At 40.2% G+C, this 12,189-nt stretch overlaps 1 protein-coding gene across 5 annotated transcripts in view; it reads left to right on the top strand.

Moving 5' to 3' along the window:
- The window catches only part of naaladl2 (N-acetylated alpha-linked acidic dipeptidase like 2), a 518,168-nt gene that overhangs the window by 127,831 nt on the left and 378,148 nt on the right, over window positions 1–12,189 (top strand). For all 5 annotated transcript variants that reach the window (XM_076723158.1, XM_076723166.1, XM_076723175.1 and 2 more), the window contains one exon: window positions 2,587–2,624. The gene's annotated coding sequence lies outside the window, so the exon portion shown is untranslated. The remainder of the gene's footprint in view (window positions 1–2,586; window positions 2,625–12,189) is intronic.

Here is a 12,189-nt window from a genome sequence, read left to right on the forward strand (position 1 = left end):
ATACAGATCAATTTTTACCTCTCTGTAATTGAATAATTGCTATTTCTGTAAGGGGGAAGAGAGTGTTGAAAGTATTGAAGTACAGGGAGAGAGGAATACTGGACATGTGCACTGTTTGGAACACACTTACCTTATTCAAAGCCGGGAAATCTTTCACTTATTCAGATTTTTTGTAGCCATGCTAGTATTGATGCTTGAGGGATTGCACTGTTGGTTGACAGTCCACTATTCTTCCTGACTGAATTGAGTCAACAGCTAATAGATGGATGGCCCAAAATTGCTATAACGTTGGTGATTCCCTGACTTTTCATGCAGCACCATCATCAGGTCATCAGGTCCAACTTTTATTTTCTCCAGTACTTTGGGTGATGACCAAATATCTTCAAAATCAGCCGGCCTATCTCTTAGAACTTACTCACTAAAATTACTTTCACATACTAATTTCCAACAGCAAATATGTTTTAAAGATCGAAATGACTCCTGGATTAAGTTTGCATTTGGATAAGGTTAGGGAAGCTCGTGGGTTCGTTTAAATTTTGGAAAAGGCCAATCTGAGTTCAAGCACAAGGAAATACATGTTTGCTTTCTTAATATTCAACCAAAATAACAATCTTTCCCCAAACCAGAGTGTTTATGTAGTCTAACCACATGCAGAATACAAACTCTGGTCTCCATCCTGCACTTCATGCACCCACAATCCACCTAAACCACCTCCCTTTATATTATTGACCATGTACATTTCACCAACAAGCGACTGTCCCAACCCCATTGTCTTTTAACTTCATTTGCTGCTTGTGCTTGATCACTTTCTATCTACATTTTGACAAATTACCAGCTTTAAAATATGATATACAGTGTAAAGGACTGCCAGACCCAGAAGAAAATGAGAGACTTCTACAAGAGCCTGACAAACATCAGCTGCTATTTACATAGCTAATTAGATCAGTTTTCCAGCACAGCACTGGGATCAGCTGGTCGTCTTACTGCTGTAACAGTCATGATGACTGGTGAGAATGTGTTGGTGTTTTATTATGTTTTATTACAACAATATGATATCTGCGTGGCTGTCAAAAAGTGTGTTCATGTATTTTTTCATCCACTCAAAGAGCAGAGTTGTGATTCATTTGGTTACGCTATTACACACAGCTCATGTTTTCCATATGGGCAAGCTAGCAAGCTAATTATTCCAAATTATATTATTAACATTAATTAAATCAGTTATATACTTTTTAAATCAGCTTCTAGACCAAATCAGCAGGTTTGTGGCACGTACAAATAATATTAATAACTTAAGTTATTAACGATAACCTCTGTAATTATATTGTTAAGTTAACCATCAGTGCTCTTAGCTCATTAATGCCATTGGAAGCTTTGGGAGAAAAATGTACAGCTGTGTCATTACTGTGACTTTTGACTTGAAATTACCATAGCTTAAGTTACACTTTTTTTTTTTTTCATCCTGACCCTTTTATGCCACTGCATTTGCTTTTTGTAATACTACTTTTGTAATACTAAAACCATCAGCATGTGGCTGTCATTATCAGCTGGATGTAGGGCTTATGCACTGCTGTGCTTCACACAGTTGCTGGTGTTGCTGTAGACTCTTAGACCTGTTAAAACATTACACAGCTAAGAGAGCTACAAAGATAAGGAAACAAACAAAACTTGATAGATGAGCCTGATTCTGATTTGGCATACTGATGGTAGTATCTAGCCGAGTGCAGCCTCTCAGAGCCGCTAACTTAGTCGTGTTTTTTCAACCCAAGCCACCTGACTCATTTTCACAACAGTCCTACGGTGGTTTGGGGTCACAATGATATCATCTTGCTAATAGCAGCCAAAAATCTGAACAATTTGTACTTTTTTATTGCTGTTGAGTTTAGTAAAAGTACTTTACCTATTGTTTCCTTCAGGATGGAGTACTTGTTGGATTTTTGAAGGAAAGGTCTCCTTTTCAAAGGAAGAAAACTGCTAATTTTCAGCATGACAAAGAAAATACAATAAGTAACATTATAATAGATGACGTACTAAAAGCTACCCTTGAAATGAATGAAGAACATGCTGCATCTAATTTTCCAGTAACAAGCTCCACACTGTTTGAAACCATTTCATAGCTAGCTCTGAGCTCCCCTCACTTCTTTTTCATTATATTCCCCCATCATACATTTTTCTCTTTTCCGTCTTTGAGTCTGTATATATTAGTTGCTCTCACACACACATACGCTCTCTCTCACACATACACACACCGACAGAAAATCACATCTACGCACTCTGTCCATCTGCAGGATGTTGAGGATTCACTGGCGTACTCTCAGTCTTTATCTGTGCTATTTTCTGAGGGAGATCAGTAAGTGAAGTATTGTGAGAGGTGATACAAAAGCTTCCATCTCAGGGGAAGAGAGGGGAGAGACTTGGTGAAATATTATTCATCCCCCCTCTTCCCAGCTTGCTCCCTCTCTGACTCTTTCCAAGCTCCTAGAGAAGCCACTTCATATGCTTGGACAAAAAGAATTTTCACTGTACTAAATAATGCAGGTAGTCCACAATCTCCTCATCTCTGCTTTCTGTCTTTTTTCTTTTTTTCAGGCCATTTGAAACGCCAGATCCCATCCTGCTCATTAGCCGTGAGTAACAAATGTGACATATTGCCATGGATACATATCTGTTTTGTTCCTGTCTATTACAAGCTTGAAATAGAGATCCAGATTAGATGCCATTTTGTAAGGAAAATGCTGTTGTGCTCAGACGGGGATGCATTCTGTGCTCCTGTTTGATTTGGAGAAGTCAGCAGACGAACAGGGTGGTTAATATGAGCAACGCTCCACATTCCACGCTTAGCAGAAAAATAGTCAAGCGATGAATGAATAGCATCAAAGAGGCAAGCCAAAGGATAATGTTCTTGAGCAAAAATCCAACCAGCCATCAGTTGATTATGGATAAAGCAAAGGAATCCTTGGTAAACAAAAACAATGAACAGCTTGGTGCAAAGACTTCAATGTTGGCATCTCAGAAAGTTACACCCACTCACAAGTTAATAAAAATAATCAGACTGTCGAGTTATTAAGAGTTCATCCGCCTGAACTCGACCAGGCTTGGCACAGAGGACACGGGAATCAACTCAATTAACTTTAGTCCTTTCTTTTATTTGACTTTTTCTTTGTTGTTGAATCATAATCAGGTTGATAACCTCAAAGAGAGAGAGAAAAAAAAACAGGAATCAGTTTCAACACTTTAAATCATAATCACAATCATGCAATCAGCTCTCTGTCTTAGCCTTCGCAAATTAAATAGATTCAGATCCATATCATCAATCAAGTCAATCTCACAATCTCATATCTTAAGAAAAAATAAACCTAACATATAATTAATGTACATAAAACACCCATACATACCAATAGCATCTCTGTGCTTCTCTCACTCTGCCCCCAGAGTGGACAGAAGGCCGCCCAGGTGCTCAACCAAGGTTAATCACCATGGCGCTTCTCACTCTCTCTCTGAAAAGTGAACGCTCAGACCCTCTACTGCCCTCTGGCACATATCTCACACACAATATAAACATTTAACACATCCTCACCCTGAAAAAATGAACAGCATATGAACAGCATATAATGCATAACTCAACACCCTAACCCGCTAAATAACTGGTCCGTCTTCTTCTTATACAGACAAAATACTACATTAGAAAATCTGGAGCATTTGCTGAATAGGCTCTAAGGCTTCCTGCCCATGGAAAAACTCAAGTATGTTACTGTTAGGCTACATATATAGCATACACAATATACAAGACATACATACAATATGGGCATGCTTTATGCACTGCCTGGAAACAATATAAAGCAATGATTTGGTGCATTATTTACAGCAGCAGGACAGTGTAGGTGGGACTAACTGAAAAACAACTGTGGCCATGTTCATAGTATTGAAGGAACATGGAACAGTTAGGTTGTTTAGAAGACAAGAGTGGTTTAAGACCCAGAGGACTGTTGGTGGCCTGGCACCAGACCTACATGTGACTGTCAGGACGTATCCTTCTGCTAGAGTTCATCAAGAACACAACGTTCAGGAACATGCAGAGAATATCCAACCAAAAATCTAAGGCAATTGAATATATCAGCTTTATTTGTCTATAAAAGATACAAAGAGAAGGCTCATTTAGCACAGTCTGGTGTGCACCACATGTCATAGAGCCTTAGCAAATGTCCTGCCTCTTTGCAGTGCTGTTGTAAAGCAAACTATCACCTGAAACTGTCATTCCTCCTTTGAATGGATTAATATCAGGATTCGGGCCTTTGACAGTGACATCTCTGTAACTCAGTAATAGTAATTGTTAATGCAGCTTTTTTCCAGACCTTTCTGCTCCCCGCATGGACATGCAGCAATTTTCGAGTCTGAAATGTCAACACTGTTGTTTCCCAGTGGTGTCAAAGATGGCTTTGTCTATGACTGGATCTTTGTCTGTATGTGTCAGTGTGTGTGCACATATGATGGCTGCCCACAGTGCGTCTGCTTGACTGCTCTGTTTGATTGCTCACTCCAGTAGCACTCTGGAAAATGTTAATAGCGAGCAGTTAACGTCAGATATAGTTCACCACCATCTGCACTTGACCAACCATCATCCCAGTACAGAGATGGATAAAAAGGTGGAGAGATTTACTAAGTAGGGGTGAAGGAAGTCACATGAAGTAAAGAAGAATACCCACTGTTGTATTGATGAGTGTGGTGTGTGTGCGTGTGTGTGTGTGTTTGTGTGTGTGCAAGCTTCATGTCTTCATGTGACTGAAGTGTGTACTGGTGTGTAAAGCATTTACATCACTGTGCGAAGAAGGTGTGAAGCAGACAGACAGTCAGGTACATCTTGTCCAATGGCCCATCTACCACTTTGGCTACTGTTGTCACGGTTATCTCTCTCTCACACACACACACGCACATACACACTGCTCGCTCTGTTGCCTTCCTGACCTGAGATTGCTGTGTGCTCTGCTGCTCACATCCAGAGAAGCATTGGGTTGTACACGAAGACACACACACACACACACACACACACACACACACACACACACACACACACAAACACACACAATGATTTACGGCCTCCAATACAGTCAATAAGAGCCATGGCCAAGATGAAGGACTTGCTAGCAGGACACACACATGCAAACACAGTCACACACACTCTCTCGCACAAACACACGCACACACACTGATGTCCATTAACTAAGTGTACTGGAGTGAGCTGCTTTCCACATTGGCTTTCTTTATTGCATTTCTGGTTAATGCCAGTGTCGCCTCCAATGCTTCATGTGAGAGGTGTGTATTACCTTTGTCCAGTATATAAGCTGGCTTGGGGGTAGGTGTGTAATTGGCATAATGATAGCATTCAATTGACACATTTTGTGTACAAAAATACAAATTAAAAAAAAAAATGCACCATAGCAATTACTCTACAAATTGAAACACACTTATCTCATCTACACATTGGTTAAATCATGGGCTACATGGGCTCAGCAGAACCAATGAGCCTGTGGTGCACCACAATGCTTGAAATGTGGATGCTGCTGCAGAGAAGCTACAAATTCTAAAACGTGGATGCTTCACACACACCTTGAACCCAGCAGCACAGAAGATCTTTACAATCAGCACAGTTTCAAGGTGGACACCCAAGAATAGTGTCACCAAATGTGAAATATGGTCACAATCTCCCCTTCTGTTCTGAGTTATGGTGTTGAATAATAGCCAGAAAAGTGTTTTCACAAAACATTGCGATGTCACAGTGAAGCTGACCTTTGACCTTTTGGATATAAAATGTCATCCCTTCATCAGCTTATCATATGAAATATTTGTGTGAAATTCTGTTATAATAAATGTATGACTTTTTGAATTATGGCCTAAAACATGATTTGTGAGGTCACACTGTCTTTTGACCACCAAAAACAAGCCACTTCACCCTTGAGTCCACGTGATTTTTTTTTTCCTCCTTTACTCTATTCTCTTTCCCACTCTATTCTTCTCATTTGCCTTCTTTTTCTCTCTCGTCTTGTTCCCTTCTCCTCCCACCTCTCCTCACTGATTTTTGTTTGTCTCATAAACACAGCAGTATCTCTTTGCTTGGAAATAAAATCAAGCCTTATTTTAGAGTGATACAAGCTGTGCTTTCACATAAAACAACAGTCAATTAGACTTAAGACGCTGAGCCTCTTCCTAGGCCATAAAACATGGATAACAATGAGCAAACTGAAATCAAGAAGCAAGGACACTTTCACTTGAAGTGGCTCTATGGATGGCAGTGACAGTATGTGTGTCAGTTGGTTGACTCATGACTTTGGTCTCCACATCTACTGAATGGAATGTGGAATGTGAATTTGGTACAGACCTTCATGGTTCCCAAAAGATAAACCCTTACAAATCCCCCAACTTTCCCTGTACCACATCACCTTGAGGTTGACATTTGGGGTATTGAGTGACATGTCTCAAAAACTAGTTAAAGTTGCAGTGTGTAAGATTGGCAGCAATGGAAAATAACATCAATAATTATGTTTTTGTTGAATCATGAATGAATCATGTTTCTGTTACTTCAGAATGAACCCTTCATATCTACACAGAGAGTGGGTCCTCTTCCCTGAACTCCACCGTATTGCACTGCCATGTTTATACAGTAGCCCAGAATGGACAAACCAAACATTGACGAGGCGCGTTCAGTTGGTTGCAATCCGCTAACTCACCTCTAGATCCCACTACATCCTAAACACTGGACCTTTAATGGATTGGAAATCTGGTACCGACATTCTTGTTCCTCTCAGAGTCAGTTGTCATAACTCAAGTGATCTCCTCATTTGCCATTCAGCACCAAAACTGCTTGACCAAAACTTTGGTTCATGAGAAAATACCTGGAAAACTTGTGGGATTTCCATTAGCCTCAGCTGTATTTTGTGTTTAATGTTAATTCAAAAAACCAGCATGTTCACTGTTTAGCTCAGAGCACCACTGTTCTACAGCCGAACAGAGCTGCTAGCATGGCCAGATTTACAATGAAATGGCACTTTTCATGTCATTGCTTTTTTTAGTTGAGACCCTACATACATAAACTTGCCTATTTTTACCCATTTTAAGTCAGACAGTTCCTGATTTGGCAAATGAGAAACAAAAAGTATTGTATTAATGTATTGGTATTGGTACTGAAAGTCACTGGTCCAATTAACACTAGTCATGAGCCAAAGGGGTTTGAAACCACTGGCCTCTAGGTCCCTGAACTGATTGTAATGAGAGATTTTAGGCTACATAGGGACAGTAGTAGTGGTAGTAACAGTAATAGCAGGATACAGTAGAAATACTTGCACAAGTAGTGATGGTCTGGTGAGTGTCTGCCCTTCCCTTTAGGACACAATGTTCATGCTGTTTTAAGTGATTGGACACATCTGGATTCTCATTTGACAGAATGAGAGACACACAGCAGAGACATACTGGTCTCTAATGTATGTGTCTGTGTCTGTGTGTGTGTGAGTGTGTGTGTACATGAGTGCATGATAGGTCACGAGTGAATCTAAAAAGGACTTTTTCTGAGCATTACGCAGAGTGGCTCAAGTTCTCCCTCTCCTAAGCTGGGTGGTGATGACTTGTCCTGAGCAGCCTGACCTGACGCTTAGCCCCCTCATCAAACTGGCTTAACTGAAGAGGCTCACTGGAAAGATGAAGTCTGTTTGTAGCTGGGTAACAGATGGACATGCAGTGAGTTCACAGCTTCTCATTCTGCAGGTCAGCTCTGTTCCTTAATGCTCATTCACTCAGCTCCACATTTTGCTGCATGGGTTCTTTATTCAGTGACTTCAGCTTTGACTTCTGCAGGAGAGACTCCCTAAGAAAGAGAACAATCTTGATCAGAGTGAGGATAATCAAATTACAATCCGTGGAGTGATTTTACATATTCATTTAAGTGTCTTGCACCACATGATGTCCACAGCATAGAGGCATGTGCATAGGCATAGAGGATATGATCGCGTAACGTTTTATTCGGATGGACCGTATGTTTCCACAAATTCACATATTGTTTGAATTCACATTAGAAAAATGTCCTGTGATCAGTGACATAGGATAGATTTGGGGATTAATAGCATTTTATCAAATCTGATATCTGTGATCAGGAATTAATGGACCATACCAGAAGATCATGGTATAAGTGAATGTAGTGTTACTATTACCGAGCTATAAATAAGTAAAGCTCAGAGCTACAGCTGAAATCTCCAAATGGAGATCCACTGCAGAAATATTAAATTGATAAGCTTCAATAAAATATATACTATAAATTGAGCTGAGATTTTTCTGGAACTGTTGTGAAAAAATCAACTACATTGTTGTTTTGATGGAGTCACTTCTTGTCAGACAACAAAAGCACACCGTCCACTTGAAATGTAGAATGATGTTTACAGTATCCTACGCACAGTCTTTGCCTCAGCATAGACACCAGCTTGCAGAGAGCACATCAACCAGACAGGTTTCATTTTAACATGAATTCCCAGAGTTGATATAATCTGCTGCCAGTGATGTTTGTCCTAACTCTTTTCTACATTATTATTTGCTAATAATAAAAGGAGCGAGGAGGGTTGAATAACACATTTGTTGATGTCTGAACTCTGGTCTTGGTGAACTCAGTTGTTTTGCCAACCAGGAACCAGATCCAGAATGGAACAACCAGCCATCATTATCTAAATATCTAAAGAAGTATTTCAAATGTATCTGCATTTCAAAGGTCTTTAGGCATGTATGCAACATTTAGCTACTCATTTAAGAGTAGTACTGGTTGTTGCAAACAACTTTAAAGCTTAAACGTATGCATGGCATTGTTACTGCTACAACATTCACAACAGCCGAAATGGTTCATCTCCCTGGGAACTGAATGTGTTTGTGTGTAGAGTTGAAATTTTGCCCAAAGGGCAGTTTTAGATCAAAGATCATGGAGTGTGGAAAGATTCCATCAGCTTGGAAGTGCAGATGTGATGAGTGGATTCATGGCCATTAGTTTTGCTACAGCTCTGCTTTAGTTCTGTACTTATCAGCATTTCATTTATTTGTTAATTTTTCCCCCATATGTCTTTCTCACTCTTGACTACAGTTCTGCCCGGGGTGCATAAATAATGTGGTTGGATGAGTACAATGACAGTGGGTGAAACTAACTGCTGCCTAGGTTGACTAAGGAGTAAATGTAAATGTCAAAAAACAAACAAACAAAAAAAAAAACATCAGTGATTATTATAATTAGTTTTATTTCTGAACATTTCTTGAAACTTTGGTCTATGTTTATATTGCACTGCAGGAGGCACTAAGCTTCATAATACCACCTCTCCCACCTTTACTGCATGTCTTTATGATCTTTAGTAAATGATCTGACCACCCCTTCCTGGTTGGATTGGTTCCTGGTTCTGAGAAATGTTCACAGGGCAAACGGACTGTAAAAGCCTTCACTTGATGTCAATTGTAATAATAATAATGAGTGGCAAATATGTAAATTTGCATGAGAATGCTGTGGAAATGATTGTGTTTGGCTCACTAGATGCCATGTTTCTCTTCAGCGTGTCTGAGCAAAGCATATACTGATCTGATGCGGAAAATCTGAAAAGCAAGTACCGTGACCAGACCCAAATAGTCTATGGAAAGTGAAAACTCTGCACTAAAGTAGACCACAGGCTTATTCTGTTGTATCAGAGAGAGAGACAGGAAGAGAGAGAGACTGATTTGGTGTATCTCAGAGAGTGTGTCGGCCGCTGACTCTGCCTTTTCTTGCGGCTGGGTTATCTGTGCAGGATAATGAATGGAGTCCGATGGAGTTAAGTTGAGATGAATGGATGCTCTGGATTCGGCACACAGGCCTTATCATCGCCAGAGTATTAAGGCAGCTATTAAACAATGTCTACAACATACTGTGTACAGAAAGGGACCTTTGGTGATTCAACAGGAAGATTGTTCTTCCTTTAATGTCACAAAAACCCATTTATTCACACCTGTTTTCTGTTGGTAATATTAATCATGTGTCAAGTTCTTTGTTGTTCATATGCAGAAAAACTACATTCAAGCACTCTTTGGGAAAGAAATTCTTGTTCTCAGGCCCCCTCCAGCAATGCTCATGGAATATGTGTAAAAAGAAAAATCATGAAAGTAAATGAGAACTGAGGAAAAGAGAATCTGAGACATAAAATTGTGCAGGTTGTACAGTAATGTTGTAAATGTATGTGCTTAATGAGAACCGGTTATGGACATTAAGGATGCAGTTAAGTAATACACATAAATCCACAGACTGTGATAGTTCAACAGCTTGTAAACAGAAGTAAAATAAAGTGGAAGAAGACCAGTGCAGTATGAGTAAAGAGACATTAAAGAGCTTGAGAGCTCGAGAGTTCAACAATCTTGTGACCTGTGGGATGAAGCTGTCCCTGAGCCTAGTGGTGTGGTCCCGTCTGCCGGATGGTATCAGGTGGAGCAGTTTGTGGTTGGGGTGATTGGGGTCTCTGATCATCCAGTTGGCCTTTTTTCCCACACCACTGGGTGCAGAGGTCCTCCATGGATGGCAGATTTGTGATGCGCTAAGCAGTTTTCACCACCTTCTGTAATGCCTCACAATTGAGGGCGGTACAGCTGCCATAGCAGGCGGTGATCCAGCCAGTCAGGATATGCTCAGTTGTGCACCTGTAGAAACTACAGAATATCCATGTTGAGCCTCCTCAGCTTGAAGAGGAAGAAGTCTTGTTGTCTTTTGATGGTGTCGCTGTGGTGAGTCCAGGTCAGGTCCAAGCTGATGTGAACCCAGGGGAACCTGAGGATGCTGATTTTCTCCTTTGTAGTCTCCACCATAGTCCCCTTAAGCCTTGATGGTGTCACTTTTTTTGTCACTTTTGTTTGCATTCAGCATTCATTACAAAAGTTTAGAACATTTTGAATCGTGCATTGTTTACATTCATGTTTGCTTGGTAGCAGTCTTCTTCTTCACTGTCTATCTGGGTGCATTTCTATGTTTATGTTTGCTGGTGCATTATCACCACCAACTGTCAAGTATTAGAGCTGTAAGAAACCAGTTAAGCAAAATAGTACGAAAATGCTATTTGCCAGGTTTATTTCATCACTTCCTGTTTGTGAACAGATTTTAATACCATAAAATCATTTGGGTCAAAAGTGTAGAACAATATTTCTAGTTTGCAAGGATAAGACTTCATTTAAGCACTTCATTTTAAGATGGTGTGACAGGTGTATTTTTGCGTAGAAATCTTGCTTAGTGCAGTATCTTGATAATCTGTTCAGAGGCCACTCTTTCATCTGACAAGGGTGACACTGAGTGCAATCAATTAGCAGTCTGAAACAATCAGCAAAGCATACTCACAGCACTGTGCTGGAACAGTAGTTTCTGATAATTGGTAGACTGTCCTCCCACTGACATGATGAATAACCACGGTGTTTCTGGAAAAGAAAGTCTCTAATATTTTCCTAAAGTGGGATCAGTGCCACTTCAACTGAAACTGAAGAGTGCCTTTATGAGACATAGAGATATATAGTGAGGGAGGGAGGATGTTCAGTGTGGGGCTCATTAACTCAGTAGATGTAATCAGTGGGAGGGAGTGAGACATTTCACCATCGATTAATGAGCAGCACGTGTAGTGTGGTGGTGAAGCCATACTGTATGTGTACTGACTGAACTCTGCTGTCAGCTCTGAGGCTCTGATGTAACAATCTCTGGATGATTATGTATACATCTTTGGATACAGATGCTCAGGGGTGAATTTTGAAATTGTGATGTGTGGGAGTGCTGATGTAACAACTTCAGTAAAAGCAGAAAAGTAAAAAAGTGGTAAAAAAAAAAGTCATTGCCCTTATGTCTTGGAATGAATGGGGGGGGGGGGGAATGGATGCAGTACAGTGCTGTTCAAACCTTGTTCAAAGCTAACTTTACCTTTGCTTGACCCACCGAAAACTGTCGGCTGGTCATTTCCATTCAATATGAGTGACTCACTCGTTGTTTACATTTTCTCCTCTTAGTTATTTGCTCCAGGTTCTGGTTTGTTGGTTTGTCTGTTTTCAGCAGGATTATATCAAACTACTGGCCCAATTTTCGTGAAACTTGATAAAAGGGTGAAGCAAGGTAGAACCCATAACATTTTGGAGTGGTACAAATCAAAGAGCTGATACACAAATTATTTTTCGCTTTCATTAACA

The sequence above is a fragment of the Chaetodon auriga genome, chromosome 3 (assembly GCF_051107435.1).
Source record: "Chaetodon auriga isolate fChaAug3 chromosome 3, fChaAug3.hap1, whole genome shotgun sequence".
In the NCBI taxonomy this organism is placed as follows: Eukaryota; Metazoa; Chordata; class Actinopteri; order Chaetodontiformes; family Chaetodontidae; genus Chaetodon; species Chaetodon auriga.